Source organism: Neoarius graeffei, chromosome 3 (genome assembly GCF_027579695.1).
Source record: "Neoarius graeffei isolate fNeoGra1 chromosome 3, fNeoGra1.pri, whole genome shotgun sequence".
Lineage (NCBI taxonomy): Eukaryota > Metazoa > Chordata > Actinopteri > Siluriformes > Ariidae > Neoarius > Neoarius graeffei.
In genome coordinates, this window is record NC_083571.1 from 117359766 (window position 1) to 117368183 (window position 8418).

At 43.5% G+C, this 8418-nt stretch overlaps 1 non-coding gene across 1 annotated transcript; it reads left to right on the forward strand.

Moving 5' to 3' along the window:
• Nucleotides 1-8335: 8335 nt before the first annotated feature.
• On the forward strand, nt 8336-8418 carry trnal-cag (transfer RNA leucine (anticodon CAG)). Its single transcript has one exon. It is a non-coding gene; the product is annotated as a tRNA-Leu (tRNA).

Consider the following 8418-nt stretch of genomic DNA (forward strand, 5'->3'; position numbering starts at 1 on the left):
ATAACTATATAACTGTACAAAATGATTTCTATAATTTTTCAAAGTTACAATTCGTTCTGATATCATAAAAACTGCAATAATATATAACAAGTATGATAAAAACTACATTATTATCTCATCTCATTATCTGTAGCCGCTTTATCCTTCTACAGGGTCGCAGGCAAGCTGGAGCCTATCCCAGCTGACTACGGGTGAAAGGCGGGGTTCACCCTGGACAAGTCGCCAGGTCATCACAGGGCTGACATATAGACAACCATCACATTCACACCTACGCTCAATTTAGAGTCACCAGTTAACCTAACCTGCATGTCTTTGGACTGTGGAGGAAACCGGAGCACCCGGAGGAAACCCACGCGGACACGGGGAGAACATGCAAACTCCACACAGAAAGGCCCTCGCCGGCCCCGGGGCTCGAACCCGGACCTTCTTGCTGTGAGGCGACAGTGCTAACCACTACACCACCGTGCCGCCGCTACATTATTATTATTATTAACTATTTATTGTTGTTATTTTATTGTGTGTTATTATGTGTAGGTGGTGGTAATAAAGCAAAGCTGTTTTTCTTCATCCCATGGTGGTTGACAAAATACGGATTCATCACAGACTCGGGATTACGGAAATGGAATAAAAAAAGGATACAAAATACGGAGTGGTTATGGATTTTAATACGGATTCATCACGGATGCTGGTAATTGACGGATTGTTCACGGACATTTCAGTCTATTACAGACTGGTTCCGGATTTGATCTGGATGATGATGACGTAACACGGATGGTTAATTTTATGGACGTTGCTACAAGTCTACGGAACAATGACACTGATGTCACAAAGACTCTCTCCATGGTGAGGTTTTCTGCCGATGTTACCATTCGGGTTGCCACCTTCTGTGTGGAGAAATAAGGGACGCCCCCAAGCAACACCCCCCCGGGAAAAGTGAAGAAGAAGAAGCCTTTATTCGTCACATGCACACTTCAAGAACAGTGAAATTCATCCTCTGCATTTAACCCATCTGAAGCAGTGAACACACAGCAGTGGGCAGCCACACCAGAGCGCCCGGGGAGCAGGCACCTTGCTCAAGGCCACCCCACATTAACCTAACTGCATGTCTTTGGATTGTGGGGGAAACCGGAGCACCCAGAGGAAACCCACACAGACAGACAGAACATGCAAACCCCACACAGAAAGGCCCTCGCCAGCCGCTGGGTTCAAACCTTCTTGCTGTGAGGTGACCGTGCTAACCACTACACCACCATACTACCCATGTGAGAGGCCTTTCTGATAAAATTTTCACCACATCCTCCACTGCCTTTGGTGCAAGGACATATTTTACTAATGCCTCTGAATTTGTCCTCCCACAAGAAATTTTCCTGGCAATTTTTGAGTCTTGAAAGATTTTCTGGCTCAGCTTCTGTGCACAATCATGTTGTGCTTTGTTGTCAGCTGTCCATTGCTAGCGATGATGACTGCTTCATTAGGATGCACAGAAACGGAGACGGGCCTTGAGGTCCACACCAGAGCTCCTTTCCTAATGAAGCGCCTTGCACAGTAATGTAAGACAAACGATGTCGTGCCCCTATCGTGTTGTCTCTCTGGACCTTCAAACCTGATGCCAAGTGGTGCACAAAAGTGCCACAGACCTGATAGGTATGGAAGTTGCCCTGCAGTGACAACTGACTTGCCAAGTGGTGCCATTGTTGGCCATTTGAGTGGCTCCTCCACATGCCATCTGGTGATGTGCCATTGACCCTGTTGGGTTCATCTGCCACGTTGCACTGAAAAGTGCCCTGCTGCCAGCACCTTATTGGTGATGTACTATTTAACTCATAGCTGGAACCCAGGCAGGTGCTACCACTCCGGGTCAGAGCGGACCTGGGAGCAATGGTGATTAAGGGGTAACTCCACTTTCCCCAATACTCAAGTCCTCCTGGACCTGAGACTCACCACCGGTTGCAGTTTAAAGTCAAACCCAGGACTAGTCATATACTCCACAGTTCCTGGCACATCCCCCCTTTCTCCTGGCTATGCTGCTCCAGGGCACTGCATTGTCTCCAGCCTTCCCCGAGTCTGAAGAGCCTTTTCAGGAGGCAAGGGTGCTGAACCTATGTCAGCACAACAGGAACATCAGTACAGGCTGCCAGAGAGTACAGCAGGTCAAACACAACAGAGACAGATGGCCTCTAGTCAGATCCCCATCCCATAATGCCAAAGAGCCAGAAAAGGACACTTGTTTGCCACACCCCAGAACCAGGACCCATTCTAATACCTCAGATCCTCACACCAGCATGATTAGTACAAGCTGTCCTTCCTGTGCCAGTATTTCAGGTCACCAACCCACAAATTGATGCGCCTACCACCACAGTGGAAGCTGGAGCCACCCCAAAGAGACCATATCGACGGATTGTGAAAGCAAACACATGTAAAAAATGTGGTGAGACTGGACACAGTCAGTACTGTGGCAGATTGTATCGTCCTCTTGTCCGAATCGCTTCCAAAAGACCATAGGTGGGAGGAAATTAGGAAAAAGTTCCCTAAATAATGATGTAAAACATGTTGTAAATAGTTGTCATTAATAATCATTTTATTGTAAATACTTAAAAATATTGTTTAAGTATTGATTTATTATTCTGTCTTTCCTGTAAACAGCTGTATGAAAAATCAGTATGTATACATCTCATTATCTGTAGCCGCTTTATCCTGTTCTACAGGGTCGCAGGCGAGCTGGAGCCTATCCCAGCTGACTACAGGCGAAAGGCGGGGTACACCCTGGACAAGTCGCCAGGTCATCACAGGGCTGACACATAGACACAGACAACCATTCACACTCACACCTACGGTCAATTTAGAGTCACCAGTTAACCTAACCTGCATGTCTTTAGACTGTGGGGGAAACCGGAGCACCCGGAGGAAACCCACACGGACAACATGCAAACTCCACACAGAAAGGCCCTCACCGGCCACGGGGCTCGAACCTGGACCTTCTTGCTGTGAGGCGACAGCGCTAACCACTACACCACCGTGCCGCCCCACATTGCATATATTATATGGAATTATGGACACCAAACAAAACTGTGTCAAAACGAGACATAAGAGCGCCAAGACTACTGGGCCATTCTGACTGCTCGGGTCATAAATCCCCTGCAGTGAAAAATAGCTTTAAGTAATTTTGTAATAAAATAACATGTAATTGCTCGTTCCTAAAGATGTTTCTTTATGAGACATGTTATAAATCCTATGTGAGATTTCAATTAAAAGGTGCTGACTGCAAAATCATCTGAAATTTTCAAAAAAATTTCTATTGTGCATGTTATTTTCCTCTGTCTTGCATGAGCAATATCATGTGGATGAATGAGATGTGATCATTTTGAGATGCGCTGAGGGTTGCTTTCCTCCGTTTTGGGACTGAATATCCTCCATCTTGAGGTAAACGGTACGGCCCTACGGAAACAACTGAACATGAGGAGCTTTAACTAATTAGCATAACTATGGAACTGCGTCACACTGAGATGGCGACATGCAGAAAACATCGTGACTCTGCATCGATCTCGGAGAGTTTTGAGTCGCAGGGATGTAATTTGTGGTTGATACTCATGAATAGATTTGTGAAGCAAAAGATGAATATTTATACCTTTTCTCTGTTCCTTCTTTTGTGTTATTGTTTCTTTCTCTGTAAGATCAAAACATTAGGTGTATAACTCCATACTCGCTACCATGAAGTCAAGCCCATGGGTTCTAAAGCTAAGATATCTAAACGCTAGCTAGAATGATTGAGTTATCTGTCCAGAAAAATGACACATCATCTAACCTTGCTCCATCTTGCAGTTGCACTCACTAGGCAGTTTTCCTTTTCTTTTTCACTGGCAGGAGAGCCGAGCCCACCATGTTTACCCATGCCAACTTCTCATCTCTCATCTCATTATCTGTAGCTGCTTTATCCTGTTCTACAGGGTCGCAGGCAAGCTGGAGCCTATCCCAGCTGACTACGGGCGAAAGGCAGGGTACACCCTGGACAAGTCGCCAGGTCATCACAGGGCCCATGCCAATTTATTTTGGTTAAAAGTAGGTCAAACAGACACGCCCCATGGTCGCTGAGTGGAATTATACTGCCATCGTTGAGTGGAATAAGCTAGGTTCTGATGTAAAAAAGATCAACAGTTTCAATAGTTTTAAATATGCATGCAAAAAAGTTGCATTTGATTTATTTTCTAGTTGTATTGGAGGATATTTTTGTTCATTTTTCTTAATATTACTTTTTTAGCATAGTTTAGTTTCTTTAAGTTATAATTGTATTTTTTTTTATTGTTGTTGTATTTTACTTTGTACACCCTGGTTATTTTATTGCCACAACACATAAGGACCTCAATGGAAATAAGTGCCCAATTGGGCTTTTTTGAGTAATCTTTGGTATAATACACGATGGTACAATTTTTACTCATTCACCATTGTATATTTTACAATTTGTGAGTTTATCTATCTAATATACTCTGTTTTTATATCAAATAAACAAAACAAAAAAAGCTGGTTATGTGATATTGTTGCTCGCTTGCTTCGGCAATCTCCGGAATCGTAAAATGCGGGACACATTTTATCTCGGCAAACATTTACACACAGGATACATGGTGTGTGTGCAGCACTGAAACATCTTGAAACTCCAGCAGCAATAGAAATGGAACATTTTGCCCAGAATCCAACTTTGCAATCGGAACCTTAAACACTGGAGGAGAAATCACCTGCATGTGCATGCATGTGTAATAAACCATGACAACCGAAAGAGGGCGCACTTTCTCTGAACACCTGAAGCTCATTCACCTGAAACACTACATTCTGATCAAATAATAATGAAAAGGAGCTGATTCTCTGTAAAATATAACACTCTAAACAATTTGTTAATAATAATAATAACAATAATAATAATAATTAAAGCCGCTAGCGGCCTTGACGGGCCCTCGCACGTGTGGATCCGCAACCCGGGACATTCCACCACCCAACAAAACAGTCACATGTCATATATTCATCAAATGTTCAAAGGTGATGTGCATGTTGCAAATGCCATGACTGCTTGACGGATGAGAGATAGACAGACAAAGACTGTAAGTGTGTGTATGTGTGTTTCTGTGGTGTGAAAATGTACATTTATCTCATCTCATTATCTGTAGCCGCTTTATCCTGTTCTACAGGGTCGCAGGCAAGCTGGAGCCTATCCCAACTGACTACGGGCGAAAGGCGGGGTACACCCTGGACAAGTCGCCAGGTCATCACAGGGCTGACACATAGACACAGACAACCATTCACACTCACATTCACACCTACGGTCAATTTAGAGTCACCAGTTAACCTAACCTGCATGTCTTTGAACTGTGGGGGAAACCGGAGCACCCGGAGGAAACCCACGCGGACATGGGGAGAACATGCAAACTCCATGTACATTTATATATGTACAAAACTATACATGTGTCTCCTCCTTATCTCTATCTCACGCTGTAATCTTAAGTCATCTTAGCTTTCCTGTGTCTGCAGTGTGTGTGTGTGTACATGCAGAGTTTTCATATGTCTGCAACAAAATGCACAATGATGGCAGGTCACTAATATACGTATAGATTTAGGCACTGCCTAAAAGCAGAGCTCCCATCTGTTTCTGGGTTGTAGAATTTTCTTATACCATAGCCAGTCTCTTTTGCTTTATTTCTTTACTGGCTAGCACTGGCCACTAGGTGGTGTGTCTCATCTCATTATCTCTAGCCACTTTATCCTTCTACAGGGTCGCAGGCAAGCTGGATCCTATCCCAGCTGACTACAGGCGAAAGGCGGGATACACCCTGGACAAGTCGCCAGGTCATCACAGGGCTGACACATAGACAACCATTCACACTGACGGTCAATTTAGAGTCACCAGTTAACCTAACCTGCATCTCTTTGGACTGTGGGGGAAACCGGAGCACCCAGAGGAAACCCACGCGAACACGGGGAGAACATGCAAACTCTGCACAGAAAGGCCCTCGCCGGCCACGGGGCTCGAACCCAGACCTTCTTGCTGTGAGGCGACAGCGCTAACCACTACACCACCGTGCCGCCCTAGGCAGTGTGTATGACTGGTAATTACTAACACTGGCCACGAGGCGGTGTGTATGACTGGTAATTACTAACACTGGCCACTAGGCGGTGTGTGTGAGACTGGTAATTACTAACACTGACCACTAGGCGGTGTGTATGACTGGTAATTACTAACACTGACCACTGGTGGTACACGCACATGGACAAACCATAAAGAATCGACTTGATGGGTTTACCATTCTTACATATGGTGCTCCGCTGGAGTGCCGCTATTATTGTGTGTGCGTGCATGTCTGTTTGTCAGAGGGAGAGAGAGAGAGAGAGAAAATGTGTGTGAAAGAGAGAGCGTGTACTCATAGATGTTGCGTGTGCATGTGAGTGCATACTTGTGAGAGAGTGTATGTGTGTATGCATAAATATGCATATGACTGTGAGTGTGTGTATGAGTGTGCACAGAATTGTATATGTTATATCATCAGACTCACGATATCCAATATTTTGTAAAGTTTCAGATCAATCCATCAATAAATTGAACATTTTTCCCCATTACCTGCTTGGCCAGATGGTGGTGCTGTGCTAGGCATCTGAATTACACATGTGAATATCATCACAATCATAATACACAATATTTTGTAAAGTGTCAGATCAGTCAGTTAAGGCATTGCCAATTTCTGGCACATTTCCTGCTTGGCCAGGTGGTGGCGCTATAACAGGCAGGCCCATTGGGCGTCAGGTTATCATAATCATCATAATATCTATTGAAGTAAGAAATGTCCGACCATACAGTCAATGCACTGTGGCTTTCTGACACGTTTCCTGTTTATGTGCCAAGATATTAAAATCATAAGGCCATTTCAACATATTACAAGATATCAAAAATCCCTTCGCTATTTAATATCAGCGACATCTTGGCATCACGTATAACAAATTTCACATGAATCTCATGAACCGTCCAGGAGGAGCATGTTAAAATTCATCATGTGTCAAAACAGACATATTCAAAACCCTATTCTTTCCTTGGCCAGTTGGTGGCGCTATACCAGACAGGCCCATAACGGCTAAAGAGTATCAGAATCATATTACAAGATATCAAGTTCAACATTCAACAATATCTTGGCATATTATATGTTATAATATTTCAACATATTACAACATATCAAAAATCCCTTAGCAGTTCAACTTCAGCAATATCTTGGCATCATGTTTGCCAAGTTTGACATGAATCTGATGAACCGTCTAGGAGGAGTACTTTAAAAATGACCATGTGTAATTTCACTCCAAATGGCCTTATGACATCATCATTCCAAAGTTCTACCCATTCATTTCAATGGGAAATGGAAAAGGGGCGCTATGAAGTCCCTGGCGCATGCCCGGGGCCGAAAGTCTGTGGCTGAGTAGTGGTGACAATGACTGATGTGTGTATCAAATTTCATGAGTTTTGGTGCATGGGAAATGCCTCAAATAAGGCCAAACGCGGCAGAATAATAATAATAATAATCCTTCGAAAAACAACATGGTCTTCGCACCTAACGGTGCTCGGGCCCTAATAATTCGAAGCTAAGAAGGTAATACCATGACCTGGCAAGCCTGTTAAATGCATTCTGGGTAATATGCACAGGTCCTCAGTCCTAACCCTCGTGTAAGCCATAGACATCCTATTACGTAGACGGAGCATCCAATGTAAATTCTAAAAGCGCTGACGAGACGCGGGGCCGCCATCTTGGAGTGGTTATACACTGCACTCAGTGTAATGCGCTGGCTCGCATTTTTTTGTCATACATGTAGCTCTGATAAAGGATAGTGGCGGGGGTTATTATTCATAGTTGGCTTCACGTTAATAGAATATCCTGATATTAAGTGAACAGACGTCGGAGATTGTTGAAGTTGAGGAAACGGTGATTAATATCCTACAAAAAATGTGTGAATACTAAATACATTAGATATAAACAGCTTAACATTTTTCTATCGGCTACAACCACCAATCTGTTGCAATGGAGAGGGTAAATTCAGGTAAAGTGGGACACTTTTTTAAATAAAATGCGGTTTTAACAATCTAAATCCATTATAATGATTCAAATGTGTGCATGTTTTCTTTAAATAGATTGTTAAGAACATATCAAAGGGGAAATTAATCTAGTCAGTGAATTTATAAGAGCCTTTTACATCCTTCAACACAATCCGACCCCTGCAGCTACAGATAATGAGATGAGATATGCATATTAATCAACAGTACTGGTTGATTTCAGTATTTTTGAAAATGATTGATTTTAATGCATTAACTACAGCAGTCAGGATGGCCGAGCGGTCTAAGGCGCTGCGTTCAGGTCGCAGTCTCCCCTGGAGGCGTGGGTTCGAATCCCACTTCTGACA